This window comes from Falco biarmicus, chromosome 4, assembly GCF_023638135.1.
Source record: "Falco biarmicus isolate bFalBia1 chromosome 4, bFalBia1.pri, whole genome shotgun sequence".
NCBI classification, from domain to species: domain Eukaryota; kingdom Metazoa; phylum Chordata; class Aves; order Falconiformes; family Falconidae; genus Falco; species Falco biarmicus.
The window spans coordinates 30,462,045-30,485,383 of NC_079291.1; the positions used below are offsets into that span (position 1 = coordinate 30,462,045).

General features: G+C 38.7%; 1 long non-coding RNA gene across 1 annotated transcript in view; it reads right to left on the minus strand.

Moving 5' to 3' along the window:
* Window positions 1-4,002: 4,002 nt before the first annotated feature.
* LOC130147564 (uncharacterized) overlaps window positions 4,003-23,339 on the minus strand; it is a 46,178-nt gene continuing 26,841 nt past the window's right edge. Inside the window, exon 3 of the long non-coding RNA XR_008821279.1 lies at window positions 4,003-4,525. This is a non-coding gene — a long non-coding RNA (uncharacterized LOC130147564). The remainder of the gene's footprint in view (window positions 4,526-23,339) is intronic.

The following is a 23,339-nucleotide window of genomic DNA, read 5'->3' on the forward strand; positions in this document are numbered from 1 at the left end:
TGTGTAAAATTCAGTGACATTCATCTCTTTTTCTTTCTGCATCTGCACATAGACACTTAAATGCCCACTCAGTTTAAAGGAACTTTGGCAGAAAATGAGCATTTTTGTACTCAGACTGAACTATCACCGTGTTTTACACTGACTAGGTATTGTCCTTTTCCAAAATACATAGCCTATCACCTATTTAATCCTCTTCCTGGATTGCTGTGCATAAATGAATAAGTGCTCACCTGTCCTTTGGGATATTCAGAATAATTACTTACTTTCTATATATGTTTTCCAAAAAGTCCTCATTATACTTCTGTGCTAAAAATACCTAATTTGCTTATTATACATGGATACACAGTTGCAACAAGACATGATCTTACAGTATGTGATAACAACATAAAAACAGGGGAAAGCACAGATGTTCTGTTTTTACTGACAAAGGTGGTAGGACAGAACAGGAGATTATTCATTTTGTAAACCCCCAGGACTGAAATGCCTAAGGAGTTCATCTGACCCACAGAGGAACACCTATTCCCTAAGGTACCTCAGAAGCCTCATAGTGCATTTGAGTATTTCCATGCTCCTACTGCACGCCATGGGTAGAGGAGGTCATCACTGTATCACTTTAGAGACCACGTTATAGAAGCATGAGTTTTCTTTGGATGGTAAAGTTCAGATTAAACCTGGTTTAAAATGTAACCTGTCTCTGTCCCCATCCCTGAGTCCCTGTATAATGGCTTGGGTGCTTTCTAGTCCAGTGGCCCACATTCTCCATCCTCTCTTGGGAAAATATGGTGGGAAGACTTTTATCACAGTCTAGCAAGTGACACTTTGGCAGCAATTAGGTGATGGACTGAATAATTTTGCCATTTTGTTTTGGGTTTTTTTGACTTCCCAATGATTTCAGTAGGGCTTCACTGAAAAATTGATAACACAATGGCTTTTTGTTGTTCAATAGCTGTGAAAGATGCAACATGCTAAAAGTAATGTCTAATACGTGGTATTTTTAGTCATCAAAGTTTATAATCTTCAAAATTCAGTTGTTCTTTGCCTACAATATTAGAACTCTGTTCTTTATATTTCAGGGTTTATATTCGATTTCTGCTTTTCGAGTCCTGTATAATTTCTACAAATTGCAGTTTTGAAGGTCTCAATTTCTACATATATTATACTAGTAAGATTTTTGTTTCATGCAATGTCCCAAATATTTTAATTAAAATTATTTTCTTTTTCATACAAATAATTTAAACTACTTCCATATTAGTCTCACCTTTGTAGTCTTATTGACCCCTGATTTAATGTTGAGTGTGTTTCAGTGTATCTACCTGACTGGGCCTGCATTTTTACAGCATATTTATTTAGTGTAAAAAGAAAAAATATTTAACAATGAAAAATAAAATAGTAAGATTGTACTTATCACTTTTTTTAAGAAATGGGTACCGTAACAGAATGGTGCTTGCACAATTCTTTACTATCTTTTATAATTAAATTCTTATCATCAAAGGTACTATGCTGTACGGCTTTTTCACAAAAGGTATTTTTAAAAACTCATCTTCATTTTATAGAATCAACTAATTTGTGTTGGAAGTGATCTCTGGAGGTCATCTAGTCTAACCCCCCAAAGAACGCAGATCCTACTATGGAACTATTTTTCCATCTCGCATGTTTGTACAGTTCTGCATACTTGCAGAACATCCATCAAAAAAATGAGAGAATTATCTGGGACAGTTTTAAAATTGCCTGTGTTTTGCTAATGCTACATAGAAATGAGCACAATTAACTTGCTTTTCAGGTTGTAAATAAATTTCGCTTGGAAAGAAGTGAACTAAATGCAAAATATTGTAGATAAATGCATATTTCCTTTTTTCTTCTTGTTACCGGAAATATTTTATCAGTGTTTATCAGGTGAAACCCAGAAGCCTGGGGAAAGATCAGCAGGATATCCCACCTGCATTCCAGCTATTGCTCCACAAGAGTGCAGGTCTCCCGTAGGTCCAGTAGCTGCAAGCCCTGTGCAGATGTTTCCAATACTCCACGCTGTCTAAAGCATTCAGGCATTTGAATCACTGCTCTCGCTCAGACTATTAATCTTGCTGATGGCACTGACAACGTCCTAGTGACCTTAACAAGTTCAGGAGCAGAATTTTGGGAGATATTTTTCCCCCAGTAACTAATATAAGCTTGATCCTATATTTAAACAGTTCAGACTATTTTCAGGCTGAAGCTAGTGATTTACTCGAATGGTTAGACTACTGCCTAGGAAACAAAATATTTGAATTATTTAGTTTTTCTAGTATTATGTGTAATATAAATTAATATATTTTACACAATGGTAAGTGTAAGGAAAGAAGGCAAAACAGTCCCAGCAGACTGCATCATATGGATGAACTAGCTCCCTTGAATCCAGCTTCAGTCTGACTTGATATCTGAATACTACCCTGGAGAATAAAGACCACCATCACCACAAATGTGACAGGCCTGATGGAGAAAAGTTCCAACAAATATATAAATGCTCAATATTATGTTTCTGTCAGCACAATTTGGATGTATCATGCATTTCAACATAATCAGCTTGTAACTGTTCACTGGCCGTCTGCGTGCTGGAGTGTTCCTGCACTTCAGCTTCCAAGTTTGATCAACAGTCAGAAAAGAAATTCTTGTCTGCTGTAGCTCTTTTATGGGTGTGTAAACAACATTACGTCAAACGATCCTGTTACTCTAGTCTCAGAAAATTTACATCCTAGTATTTCAAGATGATGTATGTGCACTTCCACAATGGTTTGGGTTTGTATCTATCTATCTATCTATCTATCTATCTATCTATCTATATCTGTCTAAAATTTCCATTGCTATGATCACACATACTTTCCAGAACATGATAATTGGAGTTTTTGGTTGTCTATAATGTGCAAGCTTGGAATGCCTGAGGCTTCATGGGAAGATATTTTAGTAGAGAAATTATTATAAAAGTGTTGCTGTTAATCACATAAATAAAACTGCTGTACTCAGTCCCTGAAATCAAGTTACTAGCAATGTTGGTATTTTTATAGAAGTATATTGTGCATGTTTAGAACTTTAAATACTGTTTCCTTACAAAATCAACAGCCTTAGCCTTTAACTAGTAACTGTTTCTAAAAGGACAATGTCTGCAGAGCTCCCCACTTGTAGAAGTCAATACTGTTCTTACTTATGTCTGATGGCAGTGTGCCTGTTAATTCAGAGGATGCTTTGTCACTGGTCTGGTTTCATAACCTGCGGATGTTGAAAAAAATCCTTAATTTTTCATTTTCAAATAATTTCTTCATTGTGATGGCTGCCAAAGTAATTTTCAGATATAAAATTCTAGTATTCTGTCTTCTTAATATGTTGGCAATGAGGCTGTGTTTACATGGTGCAAGACTGTGCCATGCAGAGGTGCACAAAAGCAGCTTTAAATGAATTACTTTGGGTATTGGAATGTCTGTAGCCATTGCTGGCCCCTAAACACTCTGTGGAACTGTGAGGGTTTAGAGACCTTGTTCAGAGTGCATAGGCACTCCAACAACAACAAAAAGTGCAATAACTTAATTGTTCAGTTAATGCCATGAAGATAAAACATGGCAAATACATATCCTGTGGTGAATTCACACCGTAATATGAAATGCATGCAAATGATTATATGCAAATACAAAACTACAGTCTGAAAAAGAGTTTGAGTTTATACATGTAAGAACTTGCATGTACATTGATTCAAGGGAAAAGGAGTGCAATCACAATACCAGAGCTCTTAAAATCTTAATCACACAAAAAGTCTTAATTTAGATAATACCGATCATGCATTTTAATCTAAATATGGGATAAATTACCTGGCACTGAAATTGTTTCTTCATGCCTTCTGTCTTGGGAAAAATCCTGACTCACCTGTCTCACTGATTCAGTATTTTGGCATCCTGTAAGTTCTGTTCAGTCTGTCAAAGCTCTACTGACCTAAGCTGTGTGAATGAATTAATTCTACACTATGTTACTACTACTATTCTTACTCTCTATTTACTACCATGTACTCAGTACCGTACCTAAGCTAAAGGTACTAAAAAGGAGCTGAAGTTAGTAAGAGTTAGGATCAAATGACATCTGGGCACTGCAGCAGTGTATCAAAGGTGATGAAGTGATTAATTCTCAGTTGTCTCTTGAATCTGCGTACGTGGCAAAAGCCACCATTACAGTACTGTCCTGCACAGAAAATAGGATCTAGGCCTGGAATGGACCTAGATCAAGTCCACTATTCTCCTCCTCTTATGTTTCTATAATCACATTCCCAAATTTGTTATATTACCAATTAGCAGCAGAATGAAAATAGCACAATTGTGTTTCACCACTGTTTCTGATTCTGTTCCTTCTTTCTTACCTTCATGTTTGAGAAAAAGGGAGCAGGTAACATTGATGAAGGGCTGGAGAAGGTACTTGAAGAACAGCTTCAAGAACTGCAGGATTCTCACAAACTACGTTGTTGTGATTGACTTTAGAGGTTTCTCTACAGCTGGTAGGCATGATGATTTCACTGTCAGGTAGAAAGAGTTCAATAAATTTAGATTAAAGTTTTCTTATACCCATATTCTCCTTTTTCATAGTATTTTCCCGCAGTGCTATGCAGAAGAATGCTATGTGTACCAATATATATTGGCATTATTTAGGCACATGACTAACAAAGATACGACTTCAAGTTCACAAAACTGTATGAGGGAGAAAAATACTTGAGAATATGTTTGTAAAAGAGGTAGGGAATTCAAACCAAGTAATAGTCATTGTAGCAGAGCACAATGTGAATCCAATACAGACTTTCTGGAACTGTCAAATGCAGAGGAATTACTCAAACTACATGAATTATAAAAAGCTTTTAGACAACTACTTGGACTTCTAGGTACAATAGTACCTTTGAGAATTTGGCTTTTATCCCTGTCAGGCATAGTTTGTGATTTCTTTTTAAAAAGACATGTACAGTTATAAAATCACATATGCGTAAAGCCCACTTCCACTTCTAAAGGAATATCTGTTTTTAAAAAACTAATAGATGTGTTTTTTAAAGTGTACCAGCAGACCTTAAAAGGAATTGTCATCTTAGAGATCTGTCTACCTTCATATAGTTGGGTGTATAAAGACTGCTTCAATCCACAGTACAGTTTTCTTCTCTTCTAAACATTTGATAATTGCTCCAGTACCACAGTGAGCTAACATTTGGTGAGTTCTAGGTGGGTTTTATTAGCAAAGAGTAGTACTTCATGACTGTACAATCTCTCAGTACCAGCTGACGTATTTTCAATCCATTTACTGTATTTCTATTTCCCCAGGTTCCCACTAGTTTGATTACTTCTTAGACAAATGTTTCCAGTAGCTGCAGGTGTCAGAGCTACACCTGATTGTTTGCCTTGAGGGAACAGAAGATTTGCTGTTAGTTAACAGTTATTGATACAAGGAAGCTCTCCGTTTTGCATGCCCGCTTATTGATAAGTAGGAATAACTTTCCATTAAAAGGTGTATGTCCAATGTGATAAAAACCCCCTCTAATCTCACACACACATACATACATAGCATTGACTTTTGTTATTTTAACTCATTCAAGGTGATAAGATTTTCACCTAAGAAATATTATTCAAATACACTGTTTTGCTAAAGCCCAAAATATTTAGGAAGTTTTAGTGATCCAGGAAACTTACGTGACATCAGAATGGAAAGGAGAATTGTAAAAGCAGAATGTAGGGATTTAAAAAATACTACTTTGAAACAAAGCATTTCACATAAATGTTTAAAATATTCTGTTCAACAAGGACATAGTTCAGAATTTTGAAATACTTTTGCAAAATGGAGTGGATGCCTTCTAGTTATTTCTTAGTTTCCTTACTGTCTTTTAGTAGTAATTGTCTTGCTTATTGTAATCCTATTTTCCAGGACCGTTACCATTTTGTCAGACAGTTCATAATACAGCTGGGGTTTATTTGCCTTCAAATTATTCTGTCTCAAAATTCTTTTCCCTGGTTAAAACAAAAAATCATAGATTAAATTTAAGGTGGGATGCTGTAATATTAGTGTTGATTCAGTTTATCTATGTGTGATACATTAAAACCACCCTGGTTAAACTAGTCCACATAGTCAAGAAGAAATTAGTTTATCTAGAAGATTAACTTCAGTCTTTGGTTTCCCCAACTTTTTAAATTTAAACAAAGAACATATATTCCATGAAATGAATGCAAAACTATCCATCACTATTTCCACAGTTTTGCTTCCCAATGTGATGCACTTTAATTTTTTAGATTTTCAGAAAGTAACAAACATCCATCCTCTGAAAATCCTCTAGTTTTTGTTATTTTCTAATTCATTCTTTATGTCCAGGAATATAGTTTTTACACCCTGTTTCAGAACTGTATCTGAACTGTGAATATGCCAAAGTGGGAAAAAGAAGGTGAAACTGTGAACCCGGCTTCAACAGATTGTATTCATTCTTCAGCCTTAGTAACCAATATCCCCAAAGCAAAAAATACAGTAGCTTGGGATAAAATTAGGGTTCTCTAGAAAAAAAATCCAGTACTGCAGTCTCTCATGCTCTAGGACAAAGTGCAGTTCTAGTGAGTTTTTAAAAAAATCCTAAAAATTGATGTTTAGCAATCTGATTGACTAAGAAAACTGATTTATGAATGCTAAGCATTTTGGAAGGCAATATTAGACACTTGCTTGTAACTCTAGAAGTCCAAATAGCTTCTAAATCTATTCCTTGGTTTCAGTTTGAAAGAGAACAAAAAAATTTACACCTTTTCTGAAACTACACTTTATATATGTAATTGCCTTGATTAAAATATTATCATAGAATCATTTAGGTTGGAAAAAGACCTTTAAGATGATCAATTCCAACCATTAAGCTAACACTGCCAAGTCCACTGCTAAGCCATGTCCCTAAGCATCAAATCTACAAGGCTTTTAAATACCTTCAGCGATGGTGACTTCACTGCTTCCCTGGGTAGCCTGTTTCAAGGCTTGACCACCCTTTCAGTGAAGAAATTTTGCGTCATACACAATGTAAACCCTCACTGGTGCAACTTGAGGCTGCTTCCTCTTGTCCTATGTCTTGTTACCAGGGAGAGGAGACTGACCCCCGCCTCACTACAGCCTCCTTTCAAGTAGTTGTAGAGAGTGTTAAGGTCTCTCCTGAGTCTCCTTTTCTCCAGACTAAACACCGCCAGTTCCCTCAGCTGCTCTTCGTAAGACTTGTGCTCCAGACCCTTCACCAGCTTCATTGCCCTTCTCTGGATACGCTCCAGCACCGTAATTCTTCCTTGAAGTGAGGGGCCCAAAACTAAGCACAGTATTTGAGGTGGAACACAGTATTCAAGGTGCATTCTGTAGGGCCAGGAATAAAATACTGCCTAGTGTGCACGGGGATAGTTTTCTACAGGATTTCCTGTGTCTGCCAGTGCATTGTTGGGAATTTGCTGGAGTGGGGTATGTATCTGCAATCTTTTTACACAGTAACTCCTAGAACGGTCTGAAACATGTAGTATTAGAACATTAATAACTGCCAGTAAATCTTATTTGGTTTAATGCTAATGCTAGATTACTAGTAAGCAGTGCTGAATATTTAACTCTGGAGTAGATGGGATTGTAGTTAAATACTGTTTTTTCCCAAATAATCGCTAGAAAAAAAAGCCCCACCACAAATAAGAACAAGCTAAACTACCATTCCGTGCAACTGGCTTTCTGGGTTGTTCCCCACACACCCCGAACACCCCTCCCCACAAACACACACATTTACTGTGCTAACCACATACATAAACAGCTTTGGCATACAATTTGTTTGCTAAAATTAAACAGCACATCCTGAAAGTTTTCTCTGATCTTCTCCCAAACTGCCTTAAAGAACCAAAGATGTCCCAATTAATGTTTCAGAAATAGCTTCAACAAAGGTAGAAAGCAGTTCTGCAGAATTCTCACAGAACTTCAAAAATTATACAAATGATTATTTGGAACCGGTACATGAGACATCCCACAGTAAAATTCCAAAATAGTGTTCTGTAACCACAAAGCATCCTCAGTCACATCAGCAAGTCAGTCAGACCTCATGGTCCTCACAGAGCAGCCAGTGTGGACAAGTGCTTTTGCAGCCCTCCTAACAACACAGCGCAACACCTCTACCCTCAGTGCTCTGAGTGCCTTCAGGGCTTCACTGTTGGTCTTTAAAGTTCTTAAGTGTGCGGCTTCTCATTATACTTTGACTCTCAGTAGATGCATTTACATCAGCAATCCAGTATCACTTATGTTGTATAGCCCGTGCCATTTCGTGCCACAAGGATAGTGGAGGAACAGCGGACAAGAAGAAAGAATAAAATTAAGTTGTGGAATCGTAGACACGTAAAGGCAAGGTCAGAAATAAAGAAGTAAGTGCCTCATCTTAACAGTCCCATTATGAAATGTAACTGTGTGAAAATAGGAGAAAGCAATGCCTCGCTTCAGTGGCATTCTTCACGGAGGAAAGATTATTTCCTTTTTATCTAACACTCACAAGCAGACCTTTATCTAGATTTAAAAGGGAGACATGAATTATAAAAGTTACTATTGGTGACTCCTGGAAACCCTCTCACAGAAATTCAGAATTTTCAGTGAACCTGACATGCTCAATGCCCTAGAAAAATTAGGTGTCTAGGAGAGGATTAATTGAAATCAATTTGCAGGGCAGGCTGTAAACTAAGCTAGGTAACAGAAAATGGGAGTTAGGTGCCCAAAGCAGCCCAGTGCCCCTTTCTTCTGCCAGTAAAGAATGAAGGAAACATTCACAGGTAAATTTTGGGCAGGGGCACTGTACTCAAATGGACTCCTCTTGTCCCACAGACTGTCCAGTATCAGCAGAACATGCCAGTTGCATCTATCTTTCTGTGTGCACTTTCTTCTGAGATTTTCTATGCCCCAAATCCAAAGAGTACAAAAGGCCCCAAATCACTCCTCTGCAAAATTTGCAGCAAGAATTTCAGTCTAAGCCTTCCATGAGTAAAATGTAACTGCTGGTCCACTGGATATACTGCAATGGTGAGGCTATTCCACTTAGCTTTTTTTATATTTTTTTTTCCCCTTAAGTTTTGTTGACAACAAAAACTTCCCTTAAAAAAAGATGAGTGTGGCAGGTGCTGTCTTCACCTGGGACTGGGACTGCCTGTTTGCCTTCCATGCAGGTGAAAGGTTGTTAAACTGTTCCCTTAAAGAAAGATCAATCACTTTAGGTCTCAGAATTGTTCTAGGATATCTAGATACCTTACAGCTTTTTTTGTAAGCCCAGCAACCAAAATTAATCTCATTAGTTTGTGTGAAGAGATGCTTTTATCAATACATCCTGAAGCTTTATACCAAGGAAATTATTTTTATCCATGTTATACTCATGGAGAATTCAAAGCACAGAATTCTAAAAGCCCAGAGTGGCAGTGATGGAAATAAAATCAAGATCTACTGGCACGCACTCAAATCTATGCCCAAATAGTAGGGCTCCCTGTAATTAAAAGGGGGGGGGGGGGGGGGCGGGGGAAGAAAGTGGATTTAAAGACATCTTAATAAACAGTTTTAAAAACTTTTAAAATACTCAAATGCATGCAGTGAAGTTCGAGTCTGAGAAGAATTTTATGAAGTGCCTGAAAATGGGTATGTTAAAAGTGATCCTACATTCTTGCTTGACTGGGACACCCACAGAATATAGTGACTGTTTCATGTTCCATGAGAAATTCTGAAATAACTTTTCATTCCAAATTTTGGCTGAAAAGTGGGATGTTTCCCAGAGAGAGAACATATTCTCCTTCAGCCTGTGCTTTGTCAAAGTGAATTTGGTCACTTGAAAGACATCTCCGTATTTAATACTAACTTTTGAGACAAACAATATTTAAATGGGAATGCAGTTTTATTCTCTCAGCCTCACAAACCAAGAACTTCCTTTCTATCTCATTTTGAGAGCGCAGATAGCTTACTATAAGAACAAGAAAAACTGGAAGTTGAATTGAATCCAAGTCCGTACTGTGAGAATGTATTCTCATATTCATATGACAAAGACACAACTTGCACAAATAAGCAATTTTAATTGAAGAACGCTGACAAAATCCTAACTATTTGAACTGTGCAATCTGTTTTTAATTTCAGACTTAAAAGAGTCTTAATTTTATAGAAAAGACGTGATGGGGCTATGTATTATTCAAAGTTCTAATTGTCAATATAAATATTATGATCTTGTTCAACAGAGAGGAGATTGTATTCATTTTGGCAGTATTAAAAATGCAATCAACCATAGATTATGAATGCCTTTAGACACTGTGCAATGGTGCATAAAACCAATGAATTATCCTTTTTGGCTAGGCTTATCTGGCACGGACTGGAAACCTGTTCTATTGTGAATTGTATGCACCTCAAAAATATACACAAACTATTTTCTTGTTTCTGTTTGCTTAATTAGTATACATGACATTCCTAGTTGTGCTGGGCATGGGAATCCTTACCATCCAATTTTCACACATGCATCCTACTTCTATGAAGTTCATCTAGGCAGTGAATAAACCCAGTTTATCACTTTTTAGGACCTTGTTGTACATATCTTCTTTTCTCCGTCTCATGTGGTACCTCAACATGTTATTAACCAATGTGTCCAGCAGGGAACTCACAATTGTGCTGCATACCATGAGATTTTTGCAGCATTTTGAACTCCACGTGAATGTAAAGCACTAAATGTGTTTGCAGGACGGTTGCCTGAATACTTACTTGAATTATTCCACCAGTATAGGTCAGTTTGGATCTTTGCCACCCCTGCTATTTGTAATCCTGATCAGGAATAGACAATGAGGCTTTGGAACCTGAGGGCCAGGAAAATGATGATCTGGATGAATGGCTGTCCAGGCTGGAGGATTTGCCTAGGCTAAGTCAGTCAACCCCATGCATCGTGACTGCCTCTGCTAAAAAAATGAAGGGTGGTCATCACTGGCAACTCCACACTGAGAGGAACAGAGGGCCTCATACACTGACTGGGCCCAACCCAAAGGGAAGTCTGCTGCCTCCGTGGGGCACGTTACTAAAAAACTCTTGCCTGGTATGGCCCTCTATTGTCCATTACTGGTTTTTCAGTGGTCAGTGATGAAGTCAAAACAAGAAGCAATTAAGAGTGACCTCAAAGACTTGGGGCAACTGGTTGAGGGATCAGGAGCTCAAGTAGTGTTTTCTTCTATCCTGCCAGTTGCAGGGAACAGTGGTGCATGAAACTGAGCATGGGTCAGTTTACACAGCAGCAGGTCTGCTGGCAGCAGATGGGGTTCACCTGTCTCAAAGCAGGAAAAGTGTTCTAGGTCAGGAGTTAGCAGGGCTTCCTGAGAGAGCTTTAAACTAGATTCCAAGGGGGAAGGGGATAAAACCAGGCTTGCTAGAGATGAGCCTGGGGGTGGCATGCCAGTGTTGGAGGTGAGATCAACAGCACAACTGAAGTGCATCCATGCCAAGGCCTGAAGCACAGGCAACAAACAGGAGGATCTGGAAGCCGTCATGCAGTAGGAAGACTGACATAGTCCCAGTCACAGAAACATGATGCCATTACTCATATGACTGGAGTGCTGCAATGGATGGCTATCAACTCTTCCGAAGGGACAGGCAAGGAAGAAGAGGCGGTGGGATAGCCCTGTATGTTAGGGAGTGTTTTGATGGTCTAGAGCTTAATGAGGGTAACAACAAGGTCGAATGTTTATGAGTAAGGATTGGGGGGGTGGGGGGGTGGGGTGCAACAAGGTCGATATCCTGGTGGGAATCTATTACAGACCACCCAACCAGGATGAAGAGGCAGACAAAACGTTCCACTCTACTATAAGGATGTCGTTAGCTTATGCAGGGAGAAAATTAGAAAGGTGAAAGCCCAGCTAGAACTCAAGCAGGCCACTGCCATAAAAGATAACAAAAAATGTTTTACAAATAGATTAGAAATAAAAGGAGGACCAAAGATAATCCCCATCCTTTATTGGATGCAGAGGAGAACATTGCCACAAAGGATGAGGAAAAGGCTGAGGTACTTAATGCCTTCTTTGCCTCAGTCTTTAATAGTCAGAGCAGTTACCTCCAGGATACTCAGCATCCTGAGCTGGAGGTCTGGCAAGAGGAGCAGAATGAAGCCTCCATAGTCCAGGAGGAAATGGTTAGTGACCTGCTGCTCCACTGAGATATGCACAAGTCTATGGGGCCAGATGGGACCCACCCGAAGAAGCAGAAGAGCTCGCCAAGACACTCTCCAACATTTGTCAGAAGCCCTGGCTAAGGGGGGACGTCCCAGAAGACTGGAGGTTAGCCAATGGGATGCCCATCTACAGGAAGGGCAGAAAGGAGGATCCAGAAACTACAGGCCTGTCAGCCTGACCTCGGTGACGAGGAAGGTTATGGAGCAGATCATCCTGAGTGTGATCACATAGCTTGTGCAGGACAGCTGGGGGATCAGGCCCAGTCAGCAGGGGTTTATGAAAGGCAGGTCCTGTTTGATGAACCTGATCTCCTTCTGTCACAGGATGACATGCTTAGTGGATGGAGAAAGGCTGTGGATGTTGTCTGGTAGTAAAGATTTTTACACCGTTTCCCACAGCATTCTCCTGGAGAAACGGGCTGCTCAGGGCTTGGACAGGTGTACTCTTTGCTGGATAAAACACTGTCTGGATGGCTGAGCCCAGAGAGCGGTGGTGAATGGAGCACAACCCAGCTGGCGGCCGGTCACAAGCGGTGTTCCCCAGGGCTCAGCACTGGGGCCAGTCCTGTTTAATGTCTTTGTCAATGATCTGGACAAGGGGATCGAGCGCACCCTCAGTCAGTTTGCAGGTGACACCAAGTTGCAGGGGCACACTGATCTGCTTGAGGGCAAGAAGGATCTACAGAGGGATCTGGACAGGATGGATAAATGGGCCAAGGCGAATGGTATGAGTTTCAACAAGGAGAAGTCCTGGGTCCAGTACTTTAGTCACAACACCACCACGCAGTGCTACAGGCTTGGGCAAGGGTGGCTGGAAAGCTGCCTGGCAGAAAAGGAGCTGGGCATGCCCAGGTGGCCAAGGCGGCCAACAGCACCCTGGCTTGTATCAGAAATGGCCAGCAGGACTAGGGAAGTGATCATCCCCCTGTACTCGGCACTGGTGAGGCTGTACCTCAAATACTGGGTTCAGTGTTGGGCCCCTCACTACAAGAAAGACACTGAGGTGCTGGAGCGTGTCCAGAGAAGGGCAATGAGGCTGGTGAAGGGTCTGGAGAACAAGTCTTATGAGGGGCAGCTGAGGGAACTGGGAATGTTTAGCTTGGAGAAAAGGAGGGTCAAGGGAGACCCTATCGCTCTCTACAGCTGCCTGAAGGGAGGTTGTAGCGAGGTGGGTGTTGGTCTCCTCTCCAGATAACTAGTGACAGGACAAGAGGAAACAGTCTCAAGTTACACCAGGGGAGGTTTAGATTGCGTATTAGGAAAAATTCCTTCTCTGAAAGGGTTGTCAAGCACTGGAACAGGCTGTCCATGGAAGCGGTGGAATCACCATCTCTGGAGGTGTTCAAAAACCGTGTAGATGTGGTGCTTAGAGTCATGGTTTAGTGGTGGACTCGGCAGTCCTGGGTTAATGGTTGGACTTGATGACCTTAAAAGTCTTTTCCAACCTAAATGATTCTATGATTCTATGGTTCTAATTATGCCAAACTGTGTATCCTGTCAATCAGTTCATATGAAACTCCACAGCATCAAGGAATTTCCTTGAATGCTATACAGTGGCCTCCCACAGAGGAACAAAGGAGCCAGAGAAAGATATATTCTCTGAGCTTCCTGCACATCACTCTGCTTTATTCAAAATGTCAAAACTCCTCTCTGCTTGGCTAAGTAAGCCATTTGTTTAAGACTTGATTCCAGTCAGTAATCCATTACATTAAAAATGGCACATCCCATTTTATCACAACTGTGAGGCATAGAAGTTTTCTCCACGTTCCTTAGAATAGGTTGCATTTAGAGGATGCTCTCTTCAATCATACTATTACTGTCTTGACAGCTTAGTCATTGTTATTCATGAGGACTTCTTGATGCTTATCTGCAAGTTGTTCAAAGAAGATCACATAGTGATGACCTTGAAATGAGAATGAATGAGGCCTTTGTGTTCTATCAATCAGTAACAGTCAGCACAATGCTTGTATTTTTCTCCTGGAAGAAAAGAAGATAGCTACCTGTGGCCATAAGCTTCTATACTTGTACATAATACTTGTTACTAATGCAAAATTAAACCTCTGACCTATGAGGTGGAATAAAACACCCCTCAAATGAAAGTGAAAAGGAAAGTTTTCAAAACCACTGTTGAGCCTAAGTTGCTAGAGCAGGAAAAATACTGACTGCCAGAGAAGGCAATGAACATATATGATTCAGAGTCTTTGAGGAAAACTTAAAAGACATTCCAGAAGAGCCTAACGTAATTAAAAGAGCTGTAGATAGATAAATGCATTAAAAGAATAACCAAATAACACATTAGAGGGAAGCGTAAGTATTACTGAAGCACAGCTAAACATGTTGGCCTGCTTTCGCAAAAATAAGGTACTCCTCAAAATTTTGAATTTGAAGTTAACTAACATATATATGTATATAAAAAATAGTAAGTTGGAATTAGTAAGGAGGAAAATCAAACTATATTCTCCAGAATTAATTTTTTGAACCATTAGAAATAAGCAGTAAGGAAAAGTAACCTTCCTACTAGAAAAGCAGCTGTCAGATGGGTAATATGGAAACCTTCAGTTTGCTTTTCATCAGTGTAGCAGTTGGATCCCAGAATTTGCTGAGAAAATCTCAAACATTTTAAAAAATATTTTGGCATTCTGTGTAGCAACATGTAGCTCTAAGGGCAGCTTAAATTAATAAGGGATTGAGCAGCTATCTTATGAGACGAATGGACTAAAAAGGTTCAGCATTTTCAGCAGTGAAAGGAGAAGGCTGGAAGAAAAGCAGTGAAGGGCTGTGAAGTCATGAAAGTAGTGGATAAGGTGAAGGCAGAACTTATAGTTCTGTAATAAGGTGTAATAAGAGAACTTAATAAAAATAACAGAACATCAGCTTAAAACAGGTAAACCAAAGAATTTCTTTAAAGACAAAGTAGTGGACTTCTGGCACTCACTATCACATGAGATTGTAGAGGCAAACTATGTCAACAGGTTCAAAAAGGGATTATACAAAGAGATGGACAACATTGCCATAGGGTAGGGATGTACCTCTGACATCCCTAACACAACAATGGTGTGTCATAGGAAGTGAAAAAGGAATGGACCTCTGAAAAGAGCTGGGCTTGTTATTCTCTGTGAACAGCCTCTCATATTGCTACTACTGGAGACAGAAAACGAGGCTGAATAGACCATTGGTCTGACCCAGTAAAGCCTTTCTTACATTCTTAAAATAAAAGGAAGAGCTCTATTTAAATGCAAACATCAATCTGATAGGCATTACTACTAATCCTAAAAGTGAATGTAAAGCTTGAATAGTTGTTTGTTGCTAAAATAACTTAAGAAATCAGTGTTACTTGTCTTGGCCTCATAAAACTCAAAACTGGGCGTGCCTTGTAAAAACAATTTCAGTAAATTATGTCCTCTCTTTACAGGAATACTGCTGCTTTCTGAATTGCAAGACTTTGTGGTTACTTCGTTTTAAATATACAGCTTGTACATTTTAAGATTCTATATTGTACCATAGAAGGTGAAAGTACTACATGGTTGCTTGTGCTTACAAACTTACAGCCAGACTTAACCTAGAAGCCAGCATGCAACAAGGTATTACAGTTTGTTAGAAATATAGTGGTGCCCATAACATTTCCCAACACACTCCTTTATTTTTACACTTACGATGTAGAAAAGTCCAGGCTATAAAACTCATTTTGTTGGCATAAAAAGAGGATGATTGCGTGAGGTTTTGTTGAGGATGTCAAAAGATCAGAAAAGATCTACAAATTTTCAGCACATCAGCTATAATTATCCACAGATGTGATTGTCTGTCTCCATTTTGTTTTAATTTTTAAAAAGACACCCTGTCTATCTTCATGCTTCATGAGAAATACAAAAGTAGCAGACAATGCATTTTTCAAGCAAATATATAACACACACCAGAAATGCTGTATTCAAAATGCTAAGAAATTCAGTAGAATAGCCTGCTTCTAAGGAAATCTCTCAAAACATTCATCCTATCACACCAAGAAAAAAAATTGTTCTGAAAATTAATTGATCTGGACTCTTTGACTCAGGCAAAAAGTTTTGATGCAGAGCTTTTTACTTAGCTACTACGTTACATACCTTAGATGCATGTAACAAATTTTCCAGCATACAGGAGCCTGCCCCATCTGTGTTTCCATTTTGAAGTTCACTTTGCTGGATGGACTGACCTTTCCAGTCAGATTCACAAAGCCCATCTAAGTAGTCTCTGCTCTGCAGGTAGGTTCAGGTAAGCCACAAGAATAATGTCTACATTAATAAGAAGCACAGGCTAATGGGAAAGGATTTGTGGCATGAAAGAGTGCCGAGAACTTAACAACCACACCACACATCTCAGCAAGTTTTATTTAGGGGTATTTCTAGCCTGGTCCTGTGGCTGGAGAGCATTAGGTCTGCTTTTGGAGCATATCTTCTAGTTTGATCTCATCCAAAAGCAACCTAATTTCTATGCTTTCAGATTGCTTTGTGATGTGAATAAAAGCACGATAAATACTTCAGAAGCACATGCAAAAATGATAATAGCGAAATGCAGCCATAGGTGTCATCAACATTCAAGTAGAACTTTAAGCACAAAGGTCTTTCACAGTCTGGGTTACTTAAAGGCCACACTTGTGAAGGATCTTCATCAGAATAGTATTTCTAAACTTCCTTTAGTATGAGACTAGATAAGGCTAGGGAAACTGTAAGGTATCCTAGCAAATATGAACTTAATAGGACAAAAAAAAACTTGTTTGCAAAATATAAATATTTGCTTTAACTACGTTTATCCACCAGATGGTGTCCCACAACATATCCCTTAGGAACTGCCTGAAAGAATGAGGAATGGTGCTATATCTATTTCGCAGATACTGACTGGATTTTTGAAACTCACAAATATTTTGCAGTACTTGAACGATCAAGGAAAAAAAAAAATCTTATCAAAATACCGTATCTGGAAGAAATCATGGTGCATGGGACTCTTTATTGCTGCATTACATTTTGCCCATTTTCATCTTCCAATGACCCATGGAGGCAGGAAGTGTCCGTATTTTATTAACAGTGTAGAAAAACAGCATGATTTAGAGAATATTGACACTAAACTAATCAATTCAAGCTGGTTTAGGAAAAGGTTGGGCTTATATAAATAGAAAGTATTCAACAGTCTACTCAATGACAAAATTTTGAAAAAGGGAGGCCACTAAAAAGTGGAAAAATAGATTCTTTTGATTAATGACTCGGTAGTGGAAGAATGTTGCCCATACCCATCTGTGTTCCAGAAAATGTGAAGGAGATGGTTTATCTCCCACCAGGACAAAAGCCAGCAGAAAAGGAAAATCTTACAATGGAGAATTCTGGTGAATCTTCACTTATAGTACCCCATGAAGTCTGTAGTAACAATAGGGAAAGGAAACATGACAGACTAAAAAAAAATCTCACAGAAAGCCAGAAGGTAAGAATTAAAGTTTTTTTGCTGAATAGGGGTACAGGTGTGTATTTGAGTGGAATCTGGTTCTGTGTTTACAAAAGTATATAATATCACTAAATTACTAAACAGAATAGTAAGACAGGAAAACCAAAACAGAAAATAAAAATAGAATCTATGTTTCCTGTAGTGTGTTGTTCATTATGTATCTGTTGACTAAACTGAAAGAGCTCAGTGGCAATAGGCTATATTACTATCTGTACAAAATGCTTCATAAATTCTTGATATTTAAGCCAACATTTCCAATATTTTTTCAAAGTCAATCTAAAGCTGGTTCTTAAATTAATGGTCTCAGTTGTACCAAGTGCCCAACCATATCTGCTGAGTCAGTAAAAACTACAGTGCTCAACATTTTAATAAAACTTACATAGGTTTGCAAACTTTTCCCCTTACCTTTGTCACTGCTCTCACCAAGGTGTTGTCTCCTGCTATTTCCTCTTTCCTCTGCAGTATGAGAACTGTTGCCAACAGGCCGTTTCTTTGTTGGACAAGTAGATACATAATAATGGGTAAATGACCCCATACAATGTAGATCCCACACTCACAGTTGTGACTGAGTTAACTTTGAAGAGTGTCAGTGTTTCTTTCCTAGTGTCCTTTCCAGCATCTGCTTTGGATGAAGAGGAAGGTTCTGGAGCTACCATAGCTCAGGAGGTGGCTTCACGGCTCCATGGCCTCCCTCTGCTCCTGCCCTGTGCATATCAGTCCTTCTCTCAGCAGACTTCCCTCAGCACAGTGCTGTGACTTGGCCTCATCCATCTTTCAGCCGCTTTTCAAGCAGCATGATTCATGGCGAGTGACCTCCTATGTGGAGAATTGGCCCTGAATGACAAATAAGTAACAGTTACACAAACAGCGAAAAGCCCAAGAACTCAGGCCTTTTTTGGCTTTGATTCATAGATTTCTATGAAATGGTTGAAGTAGAGCTCATAATTTGATGTAAAACTGATTAGTAATGATGTACAGCTATTTGGCATCCTATTTAATACTGTGCTCCATCTTTTTATTAACAGTATTGTCTCTAATTTTCTAATTAGTTTCCAATCTTTGTATTTAATATTTGTTTATTCGTAAAAGTGGTTTTACTTCTCAGTAAATTCTACAGCACTTATGAAACATGAGGAGCAACTATATGTACCCTTAAGTGGTTTAAAGTGTCAGCATTCACTGCCTTTATTTGTTGGTATGCACCTGGACTGTAGCACTCTGATGGTATGTGGGGTATCAGTATAATTGCTAAGGCCTTCTGCAGATGCAAGAGTTTGCCCTGATGAAATGCAGACAAAATATACCTCTAGGGAATGGAAATTTTGGTCTGAAACCACATTACTTGCCTCAACACGTAACCTTGCCCCCAGTTCACATCAAATGACACCAACTGTCATCCCACAAGTTCTAGGAACACATTAGTTTCATGTCCGTGAAAGCACTAACCTCCTGATTTGTGTCTAGCTTTAGAATCAAAGACAATGTCTGTATTACTTATTCATAAACCAGTACATTTCAATGAAATCAGTCTAATGATTCTGGACTTTCTACTGTAAGATGTTTCTAGAGAGAGTGTCTAATTGGACTGTGCAGAGGTACAAATAGCCATCATCCAATGAAAAATCATCAACCAGCCTGAAACAGGCACACTTCTTGTTACATGATCTTTATACGTCAAAAAAACAAGGGCAAGGGGGGTCCACCTCAATTAATTAATTTTCCAAGAGTATTTATTTGCATGATGAAGCAAAGCTTGTAAAAGGTGGGGACACATATAACTGTTTTTATCAAGGTATTCTTCACTTTGATACTGCTGAGAATTTGACAGCACTGTTCTTAAATTAGATTTTTGTCATGAATGCCTTGATGTTTTGTACTCTGTATGTAGTAGGCCTCACGCTGTATTCTTAGAGACAAAAATAACTCCTTTGTGTTCAGCTGAGTAGCTTGTTAGCTGTCTGAGAGACTGAACAGTGATAAATAAGAGAGAAATAAAAGAAGACCGAGAGATTACTGAAACCTAGTGTGCCTGTACCTTTACAAGAGATAGTACTGGGTAGTATTATAGATGGGAAATCTTTTTGTGGCCAAAAAATGAAAGCCCAGACCTTCAGGCTACAGATAAGACATACATTCTTCATAGCAAGAGTGAATGTCCAAATCAGCAGAAGAGATGGACTCTGCATCGGCTGAAATCTTCCTTCACATTTCACTGGCTTTCTGAAATACATTCTTTAGTCAAATACAGGTTATGAAGTTCAGTAGAAAAAAAAAATAATATTGGATGTATTGTGTATAATCATTTAGCAACCTCCCCTGGCCTTCCAATATTAAAAAAGCTGTGGGAAATGCAGTGAAATTGGATCCATGCTCTATTTACTCTTCCATTTAAAAAAAGAGTAACAAGTAACATTTAAATACTTTTAATGTATATGTCAAATGTTTTGCCATATCTGTAGCCTTTAGAATGAATAATCTGCATATTTTTTTGTGACTTCCATGGTCTCAGATCCTTGGGCTGTGATGAAAAATAGTGCCTTGCTTTAGTGGCTATCTTTTTCAGACAAATGTAAAGCTTATGGAAACTAAACCATTCTCATGAACCAACTGAAGTGGACAGCTGATTTTCTTTGGCTCTTAAAGACTTCAGCCAAAATCATTTTTCCTTTTTTTCATGTTTCTCCTGCAAATTCAGTCTCAGAAACAAGAAGCATTTGCTTTGCGTTCCATACACTTAAAAAGAAATAGAGTATTTTTTTTTTGTTTTTCTAAAGTTATCCTTGAAACAAAGAAATACTGTATAAAAGACTTCACAGCCTGTGGCACAGAACAACACACAACTTGGCCAGTAGACCATGTGTGGAAAAGAAAAAAAGCAATTTTAATGAATAGGTCCCGGGAAACTACATCAATTGCTATCATTACTTTCTTTCAAAATTAAAATGGTCCAATTTTAAGATCATTCTTCCAAAAACTTACACCCAAAAAAGGAAAGTATGTAGATTATAGTTTACAATTAGAAAGGGAAAAAGAAAATTTATGTTTAAAAATGTTTTATATACATGTCTATTATCTGTACCATATGAGTTGTGCTTTGTCCATAACTGTTCTATTGATAATTTACTTAAAATTCTTGGATAAGGACTGGACTTTTGGCAGGAGTGGGGTAGCATGGAGTATGTAAAACAAGAATCAGTGTAATCTGTTTCTTCTGGTGAAATACATTTTTATTTTGTTGAGAATTTTGTCTCAATGTACAAAAATGAAGTTCCAACATGATTTAATATTTCTGATGCCACATACTAAATCCATTACTTTTCCAACCTCAACTAACAGCATATCAGCGAATGGTGCAGCTACCCTTCAGCAAGCTAGATCTTGCCTCACCTACACACAATTTCAGTTGAACTCCATGACACTTCTTTCTTTTAAAAAGTAGACATTTGAGTTCCAACTTGAATTGAGCATTTTTAATCTTTCAACATGCTTGATGCCAAAATATAATGCTATATGACAGTTTCGTAAGCTAACAAAATGAGCACTCACTATATCCTCCATTTTATTTCCACTGTAATGAAAAAGCTCATGATCTTAGCATATACATTTGCTCCATAGTATTACGTGCACTAGTTGCTTGCATGCAGTACTTCTTTCCTTTCTAAATTACTGCTCTGTTTAGTATTTTTTATTTTTAACAGACCATACTAGTCAGGAAAACGATCGCTAGTAACGTTCAGTTCATCACCCTCTTGCAGGGAAGTGCTTTTGCTTGTCTGCAGCCTTGTTAGGGCTTTGCACCCAACAACTGTCCCATCTGCATGCAAAACATAGGGAGCTGAAGCTAATATCCAGATACATCTGGCAAGGAAAGCCTAACACTCTAAGCATTAGTTTTAAGACACTCTGGCTATTACTGTTCCAGTCCCAACCAAATCATTTCACTGTTTCTACCTTCCCAGGTACTTGGTGGGCTGGTAAATTTTACAATCAACTGAGTGTTCTGAAAAATCCAGGGTCCTGGACATTTCATGTAGATAAAAAAAAGGGATTATTCTTTCAATAGTGGTAGAGTTTTACTCTAGTGTTCTTGGCCAAAACTTCCATGGTCCAAGGTATGTGTTTTGCCTTCATGTTTGGTTGTTGGTCCCCATGCAGTTTAGTCACATTTAGGTGATTTTGAATGAATGTAGTTTGCAAGGTCTGTTGGGAATTTTCAGCACTTTATAAATGTAAAATACTGTATTATTACAGCTGCCTCCAAGAGAGAAGTTGCATTTAGCAGAACATTCGGAAAGAAAATTTACAGAAATCTATTAGAAGCTTAATTTTGTTCCCAAACCACAGTCACTAGAGATTCAAACTATTTATCTTGAATTGTACCTGCCAAATTTTGATGAGATGAAATTCCCCCCTCCCCATGTAAAAGTGCGGGACTGACCACAGTCATACTGCAGACTTTAAAGTAACCTGCATTATTAGGTTTTCTCCACATTCTAACCCATCTGCCTTAGGGTATTAAACCCTACTTTCATCTGTGTGAGGTTCAGTATTTCCAAATCCAAGCCATAAGGCCATGTCTAGACTACAAACTGAAAAGTAAGTTTGACTGCACACATGCGCACACTAAGCCACATGTCCCACAAATTTTCCATCTATGATTCTGTACGTAGCCCACTCACAGCTTGGATTTAAATAATCTACACTGCTATAAAGAAAAACAACCTCGCAGTACTAGCTGATGAACCATTACTATGATTGATTTTGCCTGGGTGCAGGCCAGGCAGACTGCCTGAACAAAAGCTTGGCCCACACAAAGCCACTGAGTATAATCAGTGTTTCTGAGTATAGCAAGAGTTTTTCCACCTCCTGGCACTCATGCTAAAGTAACGCCTTGGTATTAGTTTAAGGGTTTGTGGTGTGAATTATGAGAGAGTTAGGTCTTGAGAGTATTCTGAGATCCACACATGCTTGACAGTATAGATGCAAATCCTAGACATAAAAAACATTGTAATGGCCCCAAAATCACGAGATTAGATTAATGAGATATTTTCAAGTACACCGCCAACTTTTGATGCTGGAGCCCAAACCAATTAGGGTTCAGGATACAGCCTGAACTTTTACCATGCAAAGATTATGTGCGCCACAAAGCTGAAGGCTAGATTTGGAGAGCAAACTTAGTGTTCCTGCTCCTCAGGTGTTTTGCTGAAGGTAATAAGGCAAACAATGAGCGACTTCAATCCTCTGCAACATCCCTAGCCAAAAAGGACCTTAATAAACAAGAGTAATCCTGAAATATGATTACATTAAGCAGCCTCTGTATTCTTGGGACTGTCTTCCTTCCTTTAATCTTTGTGTGTGGGATAATTAAAATATTTTCAAGTTCTTTCAGGTATTGTAGTTTCACAAAGTGGTGCTTAGTCTTATGTGGTGATGTGGTATTAAGTCACTGATACATTACCTACTGTATGAAAATAAAGAGCAGTTAGTGATACAAAGAGGACTTGAATGGAAATGGAGGATTCCCAAGCCTCCCTTTCAAGGACAATCCCAGATTTCTTACAGTGGCATTGCTGCATGTGGCATGAGGTTGAAACTGGAGTCTCTGTGCTGAATGTCCATAGGAAGTAATGTGTATAGGAGGGGAAGGGGGCTTCTAGCGAATGATTCATTCGCTAATAAACTCTAA